Here is a 23,133-nt window from a genome sequence, read left to right as displayed (position 1 = left end):
ATTTATGTTCTTACCTTTGTTATTTAACTGCTTCTGTTTCATTTGGATATATTATGTTAATCTTTCTAACTTCTTAAATGGTAAACTTAGATAATGAACTTTAGTCTCTCTTCTTTTTCTTTTATATTTATATCTACATAGCACTTAAGCTGGATATCCTGTTTTTATATGTAGTATTTTCTTTAGTCAGTCTAAAATATTTTTAAACTTTCATTATTATTTCATTTTTAACCACTTGATTATTTGTTCATTTACTTCTTAATTTTATGAATATAGTACACAAACATATGTACAGCTTTTAGTAGTTTTACTATTGATTTCTGGATTAATTTTCTTATTATAGATATACTCTATTATTTGGGGTCTTTGGAGTTTTTTAAGACTTGTTCTCTGATGCTGTGTATGTCCAACTTTCATAAAGGTTGCATATATATCTCAAAGAATGTACACTCCACAGTTGTTTCTCTAAATATTCCATATGTGCTCTTTAAGACAATTTGTTATTTCTTCAAATTTTTAAGTTTGTGAAAATTTTGTCTCCATGTCTTGTTAATTACAAAGAGAGAATTGATAAATTCTTCTATTATGGTCATGGAGTATTCTGTTTTCCGTGAATTTCCATCAATTTTTGCTTGGTACATTTTACGGTTTTACCATTATCAACGTACATATGCAATACTACTATTTTTCTGGGGAATTCAGTCACATATTATTATGAAATCACGTTTTTACTTGTGGTAATGTTTTATACCTTGACATCTATTTGTCAGGCATTTAGGTATACCAACTTTCCTATATATTGGGATGATAAGATACTCCTTTATTGTTTTGAGGAGACCTTTCCATGCTGCCTAAATATTAATGGTTCTTCTAATATGTTTTGGTGAAATTTGTAACCTAATTTATACACTCTTTCTTAATTATTATTGTGATACCTATATATAATGTTTAATATTTATGAAGTAATATCTACATTTCCTTTTGATTTCTTATACTGGCTTATATATACATATAAAGCATTTTTCAAACCAGAGGTCATATAGATATTCTCCAATATGTTCTTCAAATGTTTAAAAACATCTATAAATCCTCCTTCATTTATTTGGAATCTATTTCATTTTGTAATCATAAGTCAGGATCTAAGTATTTTTTTCTTGAATAGTTGACACACTACATTATTTATTGTTATATCATTCTTCTATTGTTTTATCATTTTAAGGCTTTATTTTGTAATAATTCATATTTACAAAATCACTTGCAAAAACTGTACACAGACTTTTTGTAAACCCCTTCCCTTGTTTCTTCAAATATTAAAATATTATGTAAATACAGTACAATCAATAAAACCAAGAAATTATCTTTTTTTAAAAGAGCTTATTTATTTGACACAGAGAGAGAGAGAGTGAGGGAGCGCACAAGCAGAGAGAATAGCAGGCAGAGGTAGAGGAAGAGGAAGAAACAGGTTCCCTGCTGAGCAGAGAGCCTGACATAGGACCTGATCCCAGGACCCTGAGGTCATAACCTGGGCCGAAGGCAGACACTTCACTGACTGAGCCACCCAGGCGCCCTAGAAATTATCATTGATATCTGACTTGCATTATTGAAAATACATTTATTTGCTTATTCCTATTACATTTACGATTTCAGAATTGCTAGTACCTGCCTCCAGGAAAAATAAATTTATGAACAAGTATATAATACACAATAGTCACATGCCTTTGACTTCTGTTAATAACTAAATGCTATGTATATTTTTGGCAGTGTTCTTCTTATATTTATATATTAATTCATTTAACCTTCACAATCACCCTATGAAGTAAGTCCTGTTATCATCCTTTTCTTACTGATGAAGAAACTAAGGCATAGAGAGGTTTAGTAATTTGCCCAGGGTCACACAGATAATAAGGAATACATCTAAAACTTGGAGCAAAGTATTCTGACTCCAGAATCTGTGCTGTTATCATTATACCATGCATTTCTCTTATATAAAATATTTCAACTACTAAGGCTTCTTCTCATATTCTACTACATTCCATCATCCTTGCAATCAATTATTCCAGTAGACCAACATGATTTAATTAAATGACTTTCTAATAATTGTTTATATCTTATAGGGTAAATCTCCTAAATGGTACTCTTTTACAAAGCTAACTTGATAAATTTATTCTTTTTCCTTTAGTTATAAAACAGTGCATACACATAATTAACAATTTAAATATCATAAACATATATATATTTAAAGAAAAAATATCTCCTCTTAATTTCTACTCCCAACTCAGGGAACCAGTGTTCATAGTCACTGGATTTTGTTAATCTGTCTACTTATGAAAAAGCTAAACTCCCACTAGTATAATAATTTAAGTCCAAATGACAAAGTGGATTTTAAATTTACATTTTCCTCCCAGGAATATAAGTGATACTTTGAAACTTTGAAATTGTATTATGCTTTCCTTTATTTTTTCCTTTTGTTTTGTTTCAAATTTTTATTTATTCTACTTAAAGTATAGTGTAATATTGGTATCAAGAGTAGAATTTAGTGATTCATCACTTACATATAACAACCAGTGCTCATCACAAGTGGCCTCCTTAACATCCATCACACATTTAACACCTTCCCCTGCTGACCTCCCTCCATCAACCCATAATCTGGTCTCTGTAGTTTACAAGTATCTTTTTTTTTTTTTTTAATAGCTCCATGCCCAGCATGGAGCCCAAAACAGGGCTCAAACTTAGACCATGAGATCAAAAGCTGAGCTGAGATCAAGAGTTAAGCACTTAACCTACTGAGCCACTAAAGTTCCTCTATAGGCAATATATTGTTCTCTTATATTTTGCTTCCCTCTCACTTGTTTTTCACTTCTCTTATGTTCATCTATTTTCTTTTTTATTATTATTATGTTATGTTAGTCACCATACAGTACATCATTAGTTTTTGATACAGTGTTCCATGATTCATTGTTTTGCTTCTTAAATTCCACATATAAGTGAAACCTATGGTATTTGTCTTTCCCTGACTTATTTTGCTTAGCAAAATGCAATCTAACTCTATCCACATAGTTGCAAATGGCAAGATTTCATTCTTTCTTGATAATAGAGTAATATTCCATTGTATGTGTGATATATATATGAAAGCAAGCCAAATGTCCATCAACTGATAAATGTAAGGAGTCACATATGCGTGTATGTGTGTGTGTGTGTGTGTGTGTGTGATATAATTCAGCCAGTGTAGATGATGCTGCAATAAATATTGGAGTGCACGTGCCACTTTTATCTGTATTTTATAGCCTTGGTTAAATATCTAGTAGTACAATTGCTGGATCATACAGTAGTTCTATTTTCAACTTTTTTAGGTACCTCCATACTGTTACCAGAGTGGCTATACCAGTTTGCATTTCCACCAATAGTGTAGGAGGGTTCCCCTTTCTCCACATACTTACCAAGACCTATTGTTTCCTGACTTGTTAGTTTTAGCCATTCTGACAGGTGTGACGTGGTATCTCATTATGGTTTTGATTTGTATTTCTCTGATGATCAGTGATGTATAGCATATGTTCATGTGTTTGTTAACCATTAGGACATTCTCTTTGGAAAAACGTCTGTTCATGTCTTCTGCCCATTTATTAATGATTATTTTTTGGAGGCTGGTGAGTTTGTAAGTTCTTCATAGAGTTTGGGTACTAACCCTTTATCAGATATATCATTTGCAGATATCTTCTCCCATTCCATAGGCTGCTTTTTAGTTTTGTTGATCATTCCCTTCACTCTGCAGAATCTTTTTATGTTGATGAAGTCCCAACATTTTATTTTTGCTTTTATTTTCCTTGCCTCTGGAGATATGTTTAGTAAGAAGCTTCTAAGGCTAAGGTCTAAGACATTGTTGCCTGCATTCTCCTCTAGGATTATGATGGAGTCCTGTCTCACATTTAGGTCTTTCTTGCATTTTGAATTTATTTTTTGTATGGCGTAAGAATGTGTCCCAGTTTAATTCTTCTTCATGTCACTGACCAGTTTTCCCAATGCCATTTATTGAAGAGATTGTCATTTTTTCCATTGGATATTGTTTCCCACTTTGTCAAACATTAGTTGACCATATAGTTGTGGGTCCATTTCTGGGATTTCTAGTCTGTTCCATGGATCTATATGTCTGTTTTTGCTCCAGTACCATACTTCTTGGTTACTACAGCTGTTTAATATAGCTTGAAGTCCAGAATTTTGATGCCTCCAGCTTTGCTTTTCTTTTTCAAGATTCCATTGGCTATTTGGGGTCTTTTGTGGTTCCATACAAATTTTAGGATTGTTAGTTCTAGCTCTGTGAAGAATTCTGCTGGTATTTTGGTGGGGATTGTATTAAATGTGTAGATTGCTTTGGGTAGTGTAGACATTTTGACAATATTTATTCTTCTAATACATGACCATGGAAAGTTTTTCCATTTCCTTTTTATCTTCTTCAGTTTCTTTCATCAGTGTTGTATAGTTTTCAGAGTACAGATCTCTATTTCTTTAATTAGGATTATTCCTAGATATCTTACGGTTTTTGGTGCAATGGTAGGTAGGATAGATTCCTTGATTTCTTTTTCTGCTACTTCATTATTGGTATATAGAAGTGCAGCAGATTTCTGTACATTGATTTTGTATCCTGTGACTTTACTGAATTCATTTACCAGTTTTAGCAGTTTTTTGGTAGTATATTTTGGGTTTTCTCCATAGAGCATGATGTTGTAAATAATGAAATTTCAAAGTCTGCTTTGTCAATTTGGATGCCTTTTATTTCTTTTTATTATCTGATTGTGAGGCTAAAACTTCCAGTACTATGTTAAATAAAAATGATGAGGGTGAGCATCCCTGTCTTGTTCAGACCATAGAGGAAAAGCTCTCAATTTTTCCCCATTGAGGTTGATACTAGCTGTGGGTCTTTTATTTATGGCCTTTATGTTTACTTTGTTGAGGGTTTCTATCAAGAATGGGTGTCCTATTTTGTCAAATGCTTTTCCTGCTGCTATTGAGAGGATCATATGATTCTTATCCTGTCATTTATTAATATGATATATCATGTTGATTGATTTGTGAATATTGAACCATTCCTGAAGCCCAGGAATAAATCCCACTTGATTATGGTGAATGATTCTTTTAATGTACAGTAGGATTTGATTGGCTCATATCTTGTTTTTCTCAGGGATATTGGTCTGTTATCTCCTTTTTAGTGGGGTCTTTGGTTTTGGAATCAAGGTCATGTGACCTCATAGAATGAGTGTGGAATTTTTCCTTCCATTTCTATTTTTTTGGAACAGTTTGAGAAGAATGGCCATTAACTCTTCTTTAATTGTCTGCCATAATTCCCCTGGGAAGCCATCTGGCCCTGGACTTTTGTTGGTTAGGAGATTTTTGATGACTGATTCCATTTCTTTGCTGATTATGGGCCTACTCAATTTTTCCATTTCTCCCTGTCTCAGTTTTTGTAGTTTATTTGTTTCTAGGAATTTATCCATTTCTTCTAGACTACCCAGCTTTTTGGAGTATAATTTTTCATAATTTTCTCTTAAAATTGTATTTCTGTAGTGTTAGTTGTGATCTCTTTCATTTGTGATTTTATCTATTTGGGTCCTTTCTCTTTTCTTTTTGATAAGTCTGGCTAGGGGTGTTTCAGTTTATTAATTCTTTCAAGGAATCAGCTTTTAGTTTCATTAATTCATTCTACTGTTTTGTTTTTGTTTTTATGTCATTTATTTCTGCTCTGATGTTTATTATTTACCTTCCTGCTGACTTCAGGTTTTATTTAGTGTTCCTTTTATAGCTCCTTAGCTGTAAGGTTAGGTTGTGTATTTGATACTTTTCGTGCTTCTTGAGGTAGGCCTGTAAATATACTTCCTTCTTAGGACAACCTTTGCTGCATCTAAAAGATTTTCAGCTATCCCGATTTCACATATTTTTTAAAAATTCTTTAAATTGTTGATTAACCCATTCATTTTTTAGTAGGATATTCCTTAACCTCCAGGTATTTGAGGTCTTTTCAATTTTTTTCTTGTGGTTGACATCCAGTTTTATAACGTTGTGGTCTGAAAATATGCATGGTATGATCTTGATCTTTTTGTACTTCTGGAGGGGTGATCTGTGACCCAGTATGTGATACTATTCTGGAGAATGTCCCATGTATACTCAAAAAGAATGTATATTCTACTGCTTTAGGATAAATTGTTTTACAGATATCTGTTAAGTCCATCCGGTCCAGTGTGTCATTCAAAGCCATTATTTCCTTGTTGATTTTCTGCTTAGATGATCTGTCCATTGCTCTAAGTGGGGTCTTAAACTCCCCTACTATTATTGTCATATTATTAATGAGTTTCTTTATGTTCGCTATTAATTGATTTATATATTTGTGTTCTCCCAAATTGGGGGCATAAATATTACAATTGTTACATCTTCTTGTTGGATCGACCCCTTTATTATGATATAATGCCTTTTCAATTCTTGTTACAGTCTTTGGTTTAAAATCTTGTTTGTTTGATATAGGAATGACTACTCTGGCTTTCTTTTAACATCTATTAGCATCATAAATTGTTCTCCATTCCTTTACTTTGATTCTGTCTTTAGGTCTAAAATGGGTCTCCTGTAGGCAGATGTAGCTGGGTCTTGTTTTTTGGTTTTTATTTGTTGTTTTGTTTGTTTTTATCCATTTTGACACCCTTTGTCTTTTGATTGGAGCATTTAGTCCATTTACCTTCAAAGTGATTATTGGAAGATATAAATTTATTGCTATTATACTACATGTAATGTCATTTCTGAAGATTTTCTCTGTTCCTTTCTAGTCTTTGTTGTTTTTTGTCTTTCTTTCCCACTCAAAGAGTCCCCTTTAATACTTCTTTCAGGGCTGGTTTAGTGGTCATGAACTTCTTTAGTTTTTGTTTGTTAGGAAACTGCTTATCTCTCCTATTCTGAATGACAGCTTTCTGGATAAAATATTCTTGGCTACATATTTTTCCCATTCAGCAGGTTGAATACATCACGCCACTTTCTTCCTGGCTTGCTACTTTTCTGTTGGTAAGTCTGCAGTTAGGCTATGGGTCTCCCCTTTTAAGTTAGGGATTTCTTTTCCCTTGCTGCTTTTAGGATTTTTTTTTTCTTATCTCTGTATTTTGTAAATTTTACTGCAATAGATCTAGGTATAGGCTTGCTTTTGTTGATTTTGATGGGAGTTTTCTGCTTCCTGGATTTAGATTTCTGTTTCTTTCCCCAGATTAGGGAAGCTTTCAGCTATAGTTTCCTCAAATAAACTTTCTGCCCCCTTTCTTCTCTCTTATTCTGGACTTGTGTGATACAAATGTTATTATGCTTTATGGAGTCTCTGATTTCCCTAAGTCTATATTTGTGATCCAATATTTTTCTCTTTTTTTTCTTCTTTTTGCCTTTTTACTTCCCATAATTTTATCTTCTATATTACTTATTGATCCCTCTACTTCTTCCATCCTTGTGGTCATTATATCCAGTATGTTTTGCATTTTGGTTATAGCATTTTTTATTTCAGACTGGCTACTTTTTAGGTCTTTTATCTTTGTAATAAAGGACTCACTAGTGTTTTCTGTGCTTTTCTCAAGCCCAGCTAGTATCCTCATGATTGTTTCATTAAATTCTGGCTTAGGCATACTAATTATATTACTTTTTTATTAGCTCCCTGGCCAGGACCTCTCCTTATTCTTTCTTTTGGGATAAATCCCTCTGTCTTAGCATTTTGTCTAGATCTCTGTTTTCTGTGTGTTTGGAAAGCCTGCTATGTTTCCTGCTCCTGAAAGTAATGGCTATATTAAGAAGAGGTCATATACTGTCCTGGTCCTGGCATTTCAGAAAGTGTTTTTGGTTTATGTTGGGTGCACTCTGCTGTTGTGTTTTGGGTGCTCTTTTCCTCAGATCAGTCCTCCTCAGGGTTTCTCTTTTGTCTGCAATGATGACCGTCTGGCCCTTGTCCAGGGTTTGGTGGGGTTTAAGAAGGTGTGTTTTGGTCTGCTTGTTAAAAAAGACTAGATCCTATTTCCCCTAGAGCTGAAGATTTTTAGCACTCTATGGTGAGTAGACTTGGTGCATGCTGGAGGATTGTCCTGGTCTTTTGGTAGAGGGACTGCTATTTTAGCTCTCAGGCACGCTTGCCTGTAGTGAAAAAACAAAACAAAACAAAACAAAAACCAAAAAACAAAAACACTGGCAGAGTGCAGGGTGTGGGGCTTGGTGTAGGCTCAAGCCACCAGTGTGGGCACTATGACTCTCTGAAGCTGATCTTTGCTGATGGGAGTGGTGAAAAATGGCATCTTCCTGCTCTCATTCCCAGAGAGAGGAGTTTGCCTGCTACTGTTTAGAAAACCCTCACAGAAGAGTAAACAATCTTCCCTCCTGTGTCCTAGGCTTCCATCGGATCCCTGTTTTCATCCTGTGTCCAAGCTGTTTGCCCACCTGGCAGCAATGCAGTGCTTCTGTGTTTTATTATCAGGGATGTGTCTGGGTTTCAAAATTCCAAATTTCAGGGACCTGGTGTGGCATGGACCCATGGTTATCCTGTGGAGGAGAATCTCACCACACTGAGGCTGGTGCTAATTTGTCCCAGAAAGGCAGTCATGTGACCATGCAGGGGTTTGGAACTTATGGTAAAGCACAGCAAAAAGCTGGTGTCCAGGTTACTGCCCTCAGCAGGAATCTGTGTTTTTGTATTCTAATGACTGGGACAGCTTAATGGTACCTGCCAGTTCTTTTTCCCTGGAAAGGCAGTGCCACCTCTCCCAAATGCACTCCACTCTTTCTCAGTGCAACCCAGGGGATCCTCCAGACCATGCTTTCTGCTCCTGGGCCTCTGCCCTCCTCCACAGGTGCACTGCTATGCCCACCCAGCTCTCCTGGGGGGATGATGTGGACTTCCAAAACTTCAGAATTTGAGCTCCACTGCTTGTAAAAACTTGTGATAATCAGTCCCTCTTGTTTTCCTAGTCAATGGTTTTGGGGACGTACTTGTAGCATCATTGGCATGCTGATTTCTCTTTTTCTCTTTCTTTTGTCTTTCCTCTCTCTGTGATATGGCTTCCTCCCCTTCACAACACTTACAATTCTTTTGTCTCCCAAATTACTTCTCAGCACCTCCTACCTTCCACACTGGCTTTTTTTCTCCCTCTAGTTGTGCAGTTTGTTCTCTCAGTCCTCTGATCGATTTCTTGGGTGTTCAGAATGATTTGATATTTATCTTTGTGTTTGAGAGACAAGGCAAGCATAGGGTCCCCTTACTACTCCGTCATCTTAACTCCTCCTCCCTATGCTCTCCTTTCTGATGGATATTCTTATAGGTACCTTTTTCTTCAAAGTAGACCAATTTCACTGAAGATTTGATGACACAAACAGTACAGTCTTAATACTATGTGTATAATATCTAAAAATGAACATAAAAAATAAAAATAAAAATGAGCATAAATACAATATACATTTCATAGACTATCAAAAAATTTAGCTAAGGGTAAAATACCTACAAACAGCTGTATTTTGAATATATTTTAAAGGCAGAATCAATAGAATTTGCTGAAAGACAGTGCATGGGGTGTAAAAGAAAGAAAAAGTCAAGAATCACACGAGAATTGGCCTGAGTAACTGGTATAATGGGGATACAATTTTCTTTTTCTCTCTTTTTTTTGGGATACAATTTTCTAAGATGTGGGTTCTAAGGAACTAATTTTGGAGATAAGTTATGTGTTCATTTTCTATATTTAACACTGAGAGACAGATGGCTAGAATAGAGTCAGATAAAGTATCTAAGATTAGAGTAAGTTCAAGACATTTGTCCATTTTTTCATTGGGTTGTTTTGTTATAATTGAGTTTTGATTGTTCTTCACTTATTTAGGTAAAACTCTGGTTGATGCATAATTTTAAAATGTTTTCTCCCTGTTCACAGTATGAGTTTATATTCTCTTTAGGGTTTCTTTCACACAGCAAAATTTTAAATTTTGGTGGAGTCCACTTCATCAGTTTTTCATTAAGGGGTTGTGCTTTTAACATGGTATGTAAGAAATGTTTGTCTAGTTCAAGGCCACTGAATTTCCTCCTTCATTTTCTTCTAAATATTTTATAATTTTAATTTTTACCTTTTGGTCTATCATCCATTTTGAATTAATTTCTGTATAAAGAATGAAGTATAGGTCACTTTTTTTTTTTCCTTTTTGTGTTGGAATGAAAACACTCCTTTCTCCATTGAATTGCTTTTGCATTTTGGCAAGAATTAATGGAGTATATATATATATATCTGTATCTTTATATCTTGTGGCATTGGTCTGTGTGTCTAATCTTCACTAAAACAGTGTCTTTCTTAATAAATGTTATGTTTGATTATTTGAATATATGTTCATATTTTGTTTCTTTTGTCTTTGCCTTTCATGTGTTTTCTCTTAGTATCTTTTGTAGTGTTACACTATACATTATAATATATATTCCCACAGTCTACTGTATATAAAGTATCTTATAACCATATAGTTCTATTTTATATCTTCCCTTTGTATAAGTTTTCATATCTATTATATCTATAAACATTAAAATGTTCCCCAGAAGATGTTATAATTTTTCATTTGGTAGTCATATATGTTGTAAAGACTGTTAGAGAAGAAAGATCATCTATTTTACTTACTCAGAAATTTATCATGCTTGTTACTTTTCTTTTTTAATACTCACACTCATGTTCTAAGTTTACATCTGGCATCATTTCCTTTCAGCCTGAAGAAGATTCTTTGACATTATTTTAGAGTAAGGTATGCTTGTCATGAATTCTCTTAGTTTTCCTTTATCTAAAAATGCCTTTATTTTGCTTTCATTCCTGAAGATAATTTTCACCAGTTAAACAATTTTGCATTGACAATTTTTTTAGCGCTTTAAAGATATTCCAGAGTCTTGTAGACTCTATGATTTCCAATGAGAAATATGCAATTGATTGTTGTTTTCTTTTATGTGGAAATATATACATATACATATACACATTTTTACCTTTGATATTCAACAATTTATGATGTGTCTGGGCATGGTTTTCTTTGAGTTTATCTAGTTTGTGATTTGCAGAGCTTTATAAGTATTTTACTTTAAATATTTACCAAATCTTTTAAGTTTTAATCATTAGACTTTAATATTCTTTTCTGCATTAATTTTATTCTTTCTTTCAAGGGTTCCAGTGACATGAATATTAGGTTTTTTTGTTTTTTTTTTAATTTTATTTTATTTTAAATTTTATTTTTTAATTTATTTGACACAGAGAGAGAAAGATCACAAGTAGGCAGAGAGGCAGGCAGAGAGAGGAGGAAGCAGGTTCCCTGCTGAGCAGAGAGCCAGATGCGGGCCTCTATCCCAGGACCCTGAGATCATGACCTGAGCTGAAGGCAGAGGCTTTAACCCACTGAGCCACCCAGGCGCCCGAATATTAGATGTTTTGATATCATTCTAGAAATCCCAGAAATTCTGATCAGTTATTTTCATTGTTTTTTTTTCTTTATTTCTGTTCTTGCAGTTTAGAAAATTTCCCTTGGTCTAATTTCAGGTTCATTGACTCTTTGTCACTCCATTCTATTACTGAGCTTATCAGTACATTTTTCATGTCAAATATTATATTTTTAAGTTCAAAATTTTTTTAGTCATATAGTTTCTATTTCTTTGTTACAGATTTGATCTCTGTACATTTGTTTTAAGAGTCCTCACTTTTACTTAATGGCACTTATACTGGCTTCTAAGGTCTTTTTTTTTTCTGAGATTTTGTTCGACTTTCATGTTTCTTTGTATGTTGAGTAATTTTGTATTGTATCCTGAACATTTTGAATATTGTAATCAAGCTCTTATTCCTTTTAAAATCCTTTGGAGAATGTTGATTTGTTGTTCCTACTGTTTTTGTTATTGTTGCTGATGTTGTTTTAGTAGGCAATCAACCTGGTGAAGTTCAGACTCCAAGTTTTTTCTTGCCTTCTCAAACCACAAAGGTGGTTCCAAAGTCAGTTCATTTTTCAAAGCCTTTTCAGTACTGTTTGTGTTTGTCCCTTGCATATGACACTCAGGGTTTGGTCTGCACCTTAGGCAACTTTTATATTGTAGCTCAGTTTTCAAATGCTCTGTTTTTCTTTTCTGGGTGTATTCCATGCATACACAGTTTGGGAGTGAGCCCTCAGCTTTTTTGGTCCATATGCAGAATCAGTGACCCATTCTCTTTATTCTTCACTTGGAGAGTCCCCCCACTTCTCCTGGTATAAGGGGTTTATTTCCCCATTTCTCTGGCAAGATGGAGTTCTCTCAAAGTTTTAGCTTCCCACAGTGCTGTGCAGGTCCATGCCACTTGGGCTGCACTTGAGGTGAAGTGGCAAGAGAAAAGGGATGTGCAAATTATGAGGTTTCCCCCACACTCTGTATAACAGGGCCTCTTGCCCAGTTTCTCTATTCAGAGAGATGGGCTTTCTCTCCAAGTAATAGGTGATTATGTTGTATCTCCCATGCCTCAAATAGGGCTTACTTAAGTCAGGACTGAGGAAAAAAAAAAAAAGAAAATAAATAAAAATAAATATTTGTCTGGCACTGAAAGGCAGACTTCTCTTGGAGAATTCACTGACCTGACTGCTAAGCAATCACTGATTTGGCCTGCCCTGAAGTTAGAGCCGGAAGAAAAAGGAAGTTAAAAAGAAGCCATCAGACAAAAAAACACCTTCTCCGTATTGGTCTTTCTTCAGGTTTTGATTTCCTATTCCAGCCTGCCCATTTTTTTTTTTTTTTTTACTTTTTAAGTTCTCAGGTAGGTGTTTTATTTTGCTTTTTGCATTTTGCCAAGTTTTTAGATCAGTGTGATTAGTAGGCTCACTCATTGTGGCTGGAACCAGTGTTTTATATTCTTAGTTTTAAGAGGTAAGGTTATTTGATAGGTTAATTCTACAAACAACAACATGAAACAGGAACAAATTTCAAAACCATACCCTTTTCCCTAAATTAATATTTTATGAAAGAAATCTAATTATTTTTTACCACCAGCAATCCATTAGTAAAAATCATCAACACCTAAAATTGAAGGATGGAAAAATTACATCAACTCTAGGTTTCATCTTACTCTCTAGTTTCCCTTTTGAATGAGAAATCATGCTTCATTTTATCTTAAACTGAATCCAAAAGAAAATAAGAATTTTTAAATTTTAAGATAAATCAGAGCCAACAGACTAGTCACAGGAAGGAGAAAGTTCTGATAATTTGTTTCCAAACAAAGTTAGTTTTGACTTTTCAGCTGCCTGGTTATGGTCAATTTTACAAAGAAAAATACTTTTCTAAACAATTATTTATATAATGTATCCTCAATGATCTGAGGAGATTAGGAGACATGATGCCGTTTCTTTTAAACTGGAGACCTCATAATGGAAAAGCCACACCTCACCATACAGAAATTTCAGAGAATCAGAATAACAGGTTGTTATATTCTTATTTTCAAAACATAAGACTTGCATTATTTCTTGGCAAGCAATTTCTGCAAATAGTCACACCATCAAACCCCTATGCTTACTAGGTTTTGATGATCATCAGAGACTAGTAAACATTTTCTTTAGTAACCCTGAAAGTGAAACTATATAAGCCAGGATTCTTTTTCATTGCACAGAGGCTTATAAAAATTAATGAGGCCATTTTAGTAAATACATTTATTCAAGTGAGTATCCCAATAAAACCCACATTATGTCCCATTTTTCTAACCTGCAATCATGATCATGCAAGATTTTAAGTTAAGATTTGCCATATTTTAAAGGAAATTGCACTTTATTTAAAAGATTAAAAATCTAAACAAAAGTAGCTAATTAATCCTCTTATATTTGGTTTCTAAATTCAACTCCAAGCTCCTGCAAAAATAATTATGCAACTTACCAATTTTAATTAAAAAGAAAGTGTAAAATTCATAATTAAAAAAAGAAAGCTGAAACTAAACTATGAATAATTATTGATTAGCTAATATATGAGAGATGACAGACAAAGTAAAATGCAGCCTCCAATCTCTGTCTTATAGAAGATACTAATATTCCTCAAAGACAAATTATTTAATTTGCCTCCACTCCAGAAACAAAGCAGAAGGAAAAATATTAAAATTCAGAAAAGTCATTTCTTCAGGGAATTGGAAATATATAATTGTAAAGTCATCTAAATTGGTTTATCAGAAAAGTTTTCTTTCCTTTGGTTTCCAATTGGATTGACCTTTTTTCACCTTTTTAAAAAGATTTAGCTTTTTAAATAGACTGTATTTTTGTACTTGAAGAGGTTACATGAATATTTGTACATTTAAGGTTCCCCAAAGTTAGGCTTATAATTAAGTTTTGCTTAACCTTAGCTCTGCCTTGTATTTTGTTGCAGATTTATTCTTTCAAAATATTATTGACCATGTACTATGTCTCATAGGAGATTATAGTCAAGAATATAAAAGCTATATTCAAGAATATAAAATGTAATTGCACAAGGTCCTTTTTTCATGAAACACTTTTTAAAAATGCTAATATCCCAGAAGCTTTCAGACAGCTAATCCTCAAATCAATGGCCATAACAGAACTCCTTTCATACGCCTAATTCGAGCAATACAGACTTGTAATGAGGGGGCAGAAGGCATGTTGAGGACAAAGTACAACCTGACACCCTGCAAACCACTCCCCACCCCAGGTGGGATATGTGTGACATTCCCCAGGCACTCCTGGCTGCCCTAAAGCTAAAGGAAGAAAAAACAAATGGTTAACTCCTAGAGATCACAGTCCAGGAAAATCTATGTCTCCCTCGTTTTACAATTGTCTCAGTGACTTACAAGAAAAAAAAAAAAATTCTTATCAATAACCTAACTTCCAGAGGGAGAGTCCCAACTGTCTAATGTTAATGCTTTACTAGAGGGAAAAACAACCTTAACTTGATAATTGCAAGGCCTCCAATATTTTGTATATCTTCTTTAGCATACAAAAGTTTTGAAAATCTACCTTTTCCTTAGGTCCCCCAATTCCCAAGTATATAATTAGCCCCTCACAAATCCAGTGCAGCATCTCTTTCTCCCCATGGGTCCTGTCCCCATTCTTTAATAAAACCACCATTTTGCACCAAAGATGTCTCAAGAATTCTTTCTTGATTGTCAGTTCCAGACTTTACCCCACCAAACCTCACCTATATTCCAAAAACACATCACTTGTGAGAGACTTTCTCAGAAAGACTAAATACCCTTCCTAATAGGTATGTCTAAACTTCTCTGAAAATTTACATTTTAATGAAGAAGGCAGCTTAATGGTCATTTATCTTAAAGCCACAAATTAATTTCTCTCACATCTGCAAGTATAGCAAGTATATGGCAACTATTAACTGGCACTGGTATATGACAATAGAAAGTTTGGGGGTGGTTACCAGAGCAGAGTTTGGTCTGTGTCTTGGATGGTGTTTATATCACAATTCAGTTCTCAAAGCCTTCATTATCCTTCTTTGGGCCTGCTCTGCACATGAGCAGTTTAGGGGTAAGGGGAGGGGAGAGGGCAAATCTGGGATTGAAAGCTTACCTGAATCTTTCAGATTCTTTTTAAAATTCTACAGTTGCCAACACTTTTTTTTAAAACCCATCTGATACAGATTTCAAACTGTGACGTTCTAGTTTGCCATCTCTTATCAGTTGAGCACAGATTTTTTTCAGAAGAGAAAATTGGAGTCAAGAAGGAAGTGACTTAGCCCAAGACCAACCTGTTTAATTAGCTAACAAAGAAAAATCAAAAGTAAAAATTACCTGAAGTCCCATCCAAGCGTTTTCTACTACTCTAAAGTCCTTCCTTTCTTTGTTACTGTATTTTGAATAATAATAATTATTTAAATATAAGCAAAATACTATTAGAAAGACATTTAACATCACACTAAATGTAAATATAGTTGTTTTTGCATTCTTAAAATTATAACAGAAGTCATATAAATAGGAAAGAAAGGCATACTACATTGAGAAAATTAACAAAACAAATCTGGGATTCCCAGAATAAGTCATGTAAAAGAAACAACCTAAATAATTCATCTGGAAATCAAACACCTTCTAGTTAATTTCAGAAGTTAAATTTTTTTCTGAGCAATGAATTTACACAGACAACTGTATGTAATAAAACTGAATGTTGATAAATATGATTTATAGCTTGGGGTGCTTGCATGTATGATTGTGCATGTGGAATATTGCTTTTCATAACCTTTCTCATTGACTATAATGAGGTCACTTTGTAGGCTTTTGGATTTTTGACATGTCGAATCACTTTTAATTAATTAAAATATAACCACAAAATATAGTCCTTGAAAGGAAGCTTACTATAAAGATAATTGCTCAGGGTAAAATATTTAGAAATGACAAAACAAACACCTTAGTTTCCTGCATTTTGTCTTAACCTTGAAAATATTATGGCCCTCAAACAGATTCAGAGTGTTGTAGAGGATTTTTGTTTTGCTTTTCCCCTCTCCTCTACTCTCTTCTCTGGTTTCCACTTCTCTCCCCTTAGCTCCCTTATTCTAATTCACTAACTCCATCATTCATTCTTTAGTTTACAAATACTTATTGAGATTCTGTTAAACACTGGGGATACAAAGATTTGCAAAGTATGATAATATAACTCAATCTAGTTAGAAAGCAAGACTTTTAAGTACATAAAAGCAGTGGGATATTAAGTGCTAAAATAACAATATGTCTATGATATTAGTGGACACTGAAGAAGTGACTGTCTCTAATTGGTATAATCAGGAAAGACTTTAATGTGGGAAACAAAGGCAGAAGGAAATATAGATAAAATTAAATGTTCCTATAACCTGCAGCCCATTGACAAATACTTGAGGCAGACAGAAAATAATGTTCCTCCAGGAAGCTCCTAGTTGTCTTAATTTTAATGCCTTGTTAGAGGGAAAAACAACCTTAGTTTGACAGTAGCAAGTGTTCCTATATCTAGTGAGTCTTCTTTAGCATATGAAAATCTATTTGGAACTTCCCTTATCTTTATTTCTCCCCACTCCAAAGTATATAATCAGTTGTTCCTCACAATCCTGGAGCAACAGGGAGCAGCACGCTTTCTGCCCAGGGGTCCTGTCCCCATGCTTTAATAAAACCAGCATTTGCACCAAAGACATCTCAAGAATTCTTTCTTGGCCCTAGGCTCTGGACCCCACCAAACCTTACCTACATTCAAAAACTACATCAGCTTCACAGAGGAAGCCATGTTTAAGCTGAAACTAGATTGATGAATAGAGTTTTCCAATATAACAAAATGGGTCTGTATTGCATATAGCAGAAATATTATGATTAAAGGAAGTTATTGAGGTCATGGACTTAATGTCATCCATCCTTTTAGGCACAGCACATAGCTCAGTGTCTGGCACATTGTAGGCAATCAATAAATGTTTGTTGCAAAAGAAATCTTGTGTATGGCATGCTGTAAATACTTTGGTCTGATTAGAGCATAAGGTTAAAGTAAAGAAGGGGTGAGAATGAAGCTAGAAAGGTAGGTTGGTGATAGATTACAAAAGAGTCTTAATACCAAGTCGAGGAGATTGACCTTTATATAATTATCAGATGAAAGACATGAGCAGGTTATAATTGGCTGATTTGAACGGAGCAATAGTAGTACTAAAAAGACAAGTTATTAGGCTCTAGAACTATTTCTTAGAAAGAGGCAAGACAATAGGACCAGCTAGGAACTTAGTACAGTAGTCCATGGAGAAAATGTTTAGTGCCTGAACTAAGACTATGACAGTCAGGACTGATAAGAAGAAAGAGAATTTAAAGATATTTTAAAGGTTTGCTTTCCAAATTATGTTGTCTGAAGGATGATTTATGTTAGAAAGGAAAAATAAGTCAAGAATAATAGTCACATTCTGGCTTGAGCTAATGGTTGGATATGACTTCATTTATCCAGAAGGAGAGGAAAAACTGATTTTGGGTGGAGCTCTGAAAATAGTTTCAGAGAAAATAGATTTGAAATAGCATGAACTAAGTGAAACCGGCACTTAACGAAATGATTGGGAGCTTAGAAAGAGGTGGCTTTTTGCAGGGAAGATAAATATTTTCCATTGCCCTTTTCAGACTCCTTTTCTGCCCAGCTCTTTCTCTAGGAAGCTAAAATTTATGGACTACATCATTGGATTCTCTTGCCCTCATCTTACCCTTGGAGTTAGCCAATGAGGGGAATCAGCAGGAAATATGAGGGCAAATGGAAAGGTGTGTTTGGATATTTATTCCCCTGATACCTCCCTGTAAGGCCATAGCCTGTTTCTATTCCTCTGTTCAAGTCCATTCACCCTTCTCTCCCCATTGATCTTTGTCATAAGTTATAGCTCTTTCTCTTTCTCTGAATTTTGCTATCTATACTCTCTTTTCTTTCTTTTTGGTCTAGGAGCTGTAAAAACTTTCTCCTGTTGCTACCACAAGATATAGTACCATGTCTAGTTGATTTCCTTTAAAACTTGCCCATGTCTCTGTAAACAATCTCTTTATTGAATTCTCCTTAATTCCCTGTTTGACTATGCCTGTTCTCTGTTGGAACCCTACCTGATATAATTAACAATGCAGGTATTGTTGTTGTTGTTATAAAGTTGTACAAAGTAAACTTGAAAATGCAGGTCTATTAGAAAACAAATATAGGGATATAGTATTATATCTAAAATAAGAGTCAATAAAGTGATTAGAAAAAAGTGATTGATGAACCAAAAGACTGTCTTAGTCCATTTGGGCTGCTAAAAACAAATACCATATATTCAGGGGCTTATCAACAACAAAAAATTACTTCTCGTAGGCCTGGAGGCTGAGAAGTCCAAGATCAAGGTACTGGTACATTCATTTCTGGTGAAAGTCAGCTTCCTGCATTTTAGACATGTATCTTCTTGCTGTGTCCTCACATGGCAGAAAGTGTGAGGGATCTCTCACAGGCTTTCTTTATAAGGACACTAATGCCAATCAAGACAGTTCCACTCTCAATACCTAATCAGTTCCTAGATGCTACCCCGAAATACCACTATTGCATTGGAGATTAGATTTCAATGTATGAATTTGGGGGGCACAAAAACAGTCTATAGCAAGGAATTTTAACAAGAATGGGACATGATTATAGATTAGATGAAGGACTGAAAACCCAAAAAGGCAAGTTATAGAGGAAATAATTTATTTTTTATATAGGAAGAAAACTTGAAGGCACAAGATAACATTAGATTTAAATTGAGAAATCAATAGGAACTCATAACCTTAAAAATTACTTATTTCCATCTCTGCCATGCTAGTAGCCTGCAAAGTTCTCACTTTTTTCACCACCAGTGCATGTCTGGAAACATTTCATCTGTGAGTAACTGACCAAATTTTGGTTCCAAATGCAGTTTTCCACTAAAATAAATGAAGTAAGTTGCTGCTTCTTTATCTCGAATAATAAAAGATCAAATATGGTCCTGCAAGTCTAATGTATTCTAGAAAGCAAGTGTGATTTAAGTGTCTATGTTTGTGCAAAGGACTGAGATTAACATGCCTTGAACTTGGGGTGCTGGAATGGCTCAGTCAGTTAAGTTTCCAGCTCTTGATCTCAGTTTGGGTCTTGACCTCAGGGTCATGGGTTTAAGCCCCAGTTTGGGAGTCTATTTGAAATAGTAATGCCTTCAACTGGCTGGCTTGTGTTCATTTGACCATCTAAAAATAATTTAATAATAATAAATAGTGGAATCTTTGAAATTACTAAATCTATAAAATTCTAAAAATTTAAAGAATATAAATAAGTCAATATAAAAAATAAAGTAGGATGAAAATAACACAGAATGTAGACTTGATGGTTGTTTTCTTTTGTTAAGTATATGAGTTTTATAAACTATATTTTTCTCTGTATAAATAAAAAAGATTTCCATATTGTTTCTGTATTTCCCTTCTCATACTGTGAGAACCCTGGTTCACAATAACTTAAATATATTTTCTCATTTAAAAAATTATTCTCAAAAAAGAAATTATTCTCCAGTGGCACCTGAGTTGCTCAGTGGGTTAAGCCTTTGCCTTTGGCTCAGGTCATGATCTCAGGGTCCTGGGATCAAGCCCTGCATCAGGCTTTCTGCTCAGCAGGGAGCCTGCTTCCCCCTCTCTCTCTGCCTGCCTCTCTGCCTACTTGTGATCTCTCTCTCTCTCTGTGTCAAACAAACAAATAAATAAATAAATATATAAAAATTCTCCAATGCTAACACTAAGAACAAAGCTAACAAAATGTCCAACATTTCTATTTTGTGATTTTAATTCTAATATAAATAGCATAATGTTAAAACAATTTCAGATATACAATATAGTGATGTAATAATTCTATATATTACTCAGTACTTATTACGATATATGTATTTTTAATCCCCTTCACCTATTTTACCCATCTTCCACTCTCCATCCCTATGGTAACCATCAGTTTGTTCTCTATAGGTAAGATTGTTTTTGGTTTGTCTCTTTTTATTCTTTGTTTCTTGAATTCCACATAGAGTGAAATCTTATGGGATATTCTTTCTCTGACAAATTTCAATTAGGATTACACCCCCTAGATCAATCCATGTTGCTTCAAATGACAAGATTCCATTCTATTTTATGGAAATATTACATTGTGCATATATACTGCAGAACCTTTATATATTCATTTATGGATAGACACCTGAGTTTCCATAAGTTGGCTATTACAATGCTGTAATAAACATCGGGGTTCATAGACCTTTTCAAATTAGTGTTATCATACTAGTTGGATAAATATCCAATAGGGGAATTACTGGTTTATAAGGTAGTTCTATTTTTAATTTTCTGAAGAACCTCCATAATGTTTTCTACAGTGATTGCATCAGTTTGCATTCCCACCAACTGTGCACAAGAGTTCCTTTTTCTCCACATCCTCACCAACACTTGTTTCTTCTGTTTTAGGTTTTAGCCATTCTGACAGGTGTGAGGTGATATTTCATTGTGGTTTGGATTTGCATTTTGGCCTTTTGCATGTCTTCTTTGGAGAAAGGTCTCTTCATGTCTTCTGACCATTTTTAAATTGGATTATTTAGTATTTTTCGTGTTGAATTGTAGAAGTTATTTATATATTTTAGAACCTAAGCCTTTATCAGATATGTCATTTGTAAATATCTCTTCACATTCAGTAGGTTGTTTTAAAGTTTTTTTTTATTGTTTCCTTCACCATGCAGAAGATTTTTATTTTGATGCAGTCCCACAGTTTACCTTTTTTTTTTTCAATTTATTTATTTTCAGAAAAACATTATTCATTATTTTTTCACCACACCCAGTGCTCCATGCAAGCCGTGCCCTCTATAATACCCACCACCTGGTACCCCAACCTCCCACCCCCCCCCGCCACTTCAAACCCCTCAGATTGTTTTTCAGAGTCCATAGTCTCTCATGGTTCACCTCCCCTTCCAATTTACCCAAATTCCCTACTCCTCTCTAACAGCTCTCTTTTTAAAAAAATATAACCACGATATCATTATCACACTTCAAAATATCAACATCGATTTCTTCATGATACCAGTAAATAGCCAGTCAGAGTTAAAGATTGCTTTTCTTTGATTGTGCTGATTGTTTTATGCACACACATATACAGTTTCCTGGAAAATCAGGATCCAAATAAAATCTGTGTATTGTAATTGGATGATATGTCTTCAGTCCTTTAAAAGATCATTTAAATTTTATTTATGCCTGTATTTTACTTTACACTCTGCTTTGCTAACGTAGCCAGGATTTTTTTTCTTTTTAGCGTTCCTAACAGAACTAGTGTTTGAATGGCAGGGACCACTTGCCCAAACAAGGGTACAGAGAGGAGACAGGCTTCAGTGGTCAGTAATCTGTAGGCGGCAGTAAGCAAAACCTCTCTTAAAGAGAAAGTGGTAGAGAGCTTCAAAAGCTCTTCTGAACACAAAAGAGAAGGTGGTTTCTTCTTTTCTTTTCTTCCTTCCTTCCTTCCTCCCTCGCTCTCACTTTCCTTCCTTCCTTCTTTCTTTCCTTCCTTCCTCCCTTCCCTCCTTCTTTCTTTCTCTCTCTTTTTAAAACTTTGCTTTTATTTCCCTTGCCAAGGGATACATAGCTAGAAAAATGTTGCTATGGCCAATGTCACAGGAATTACTGCCTATTTTATTTCCCTTGCCAAGGGATACATAGCTAGAAAAATGTTGCTATGGCCAATGTCACAGGAATTACTGCCTATTTTCTCTTCTGGGATTTTTATGGTTTCAGGTCTCACATTTAGGTCTTTAATCCTTTTTGAGTTTATTTTTGTATATGGTGTAAGAAAATGGTCCAGTTTCATTCTCGTGCATGTAACTGTCCAGTTTTCTAACATCATTTGTTGAAAAGACCATCTTTTTCCCATTGCATATTGTTGCCTCCTTTGTCAAAGGCTAATTGACCATATATTCTTGGGTTTATTTCTAGGATGCCTATTCTTTTCCATTGATTTATGTGTCTGTTTTTGTGCCAGTACCATATTGTTTTCCTTACTATAGCTTTGCAATATTTCTTGAAATCTGAGATTGTGATACCACCACTTTTGTTCTTTTTCAAAATTGGTAATGCTATTTGGGGTTTTTTGTAATTCCATACAAATTTTGGTATTGTTTGTTCTAGCTCTGTGAAAAATGTTGTTGGTAATTTGATAGGAATTGCTTTAAATCTGTAGATTGCTTTGGATAGTATGAATATCTTAATATTTATTCTTCTAATCCATAAGCATGAAATAGCTTTCCATTTGTGTGTGTCATCCTCAATTTCTTTCACCAGTGTTTTATAGATTTCAGACAAGTCTTTTACCTCCTTGATTAAGTTTATTTCTAGGTATTTTGTTATTTTTGGTGCAATTGCAAATGGGACTGTTTTCTTACTTTCTCTTTCTGCTGCTTCATCATTAGTGTATAGAAATGTAGTGGTTTTTATTGGTTTTTATTCTGTGACGTTACTGAATTCATTTATCAGTTCCAGTAGTTTTTTGGTGAAGTCTTCAGAGTTTTCTATATATAGTATCATGCCATCTGCAGATAGTGAAAGTTTTATTTCTTCCTTACAAATCTCAATGCCTATATTCCTTTTTCTTTTATGGTTGCTGTAACCAGGTCTTTCAGTACTATTTTAAGTAAAATTGGTAATGTCTTTGTCCAGTTCCTGACCT

The sequence above is a fragment of the Neovison vison genome, chromosome X, assembly GCF_020171115.1.
Source record: "Neovison vison isolate M4711 chromosome X, ASM_NN_V1, whole genome shotgun sequence".
Taxonomy (NCBI): Eukaryota; Metazoa; Chordata; class Mammalia; order Carnivora; family Mustelidae; genus Neogale; species Neogale vison.
The sequence above is the reverse complement of the archived record's forward strand: the minus strand, read 5'-3'. Positions refer to the sequence as shown.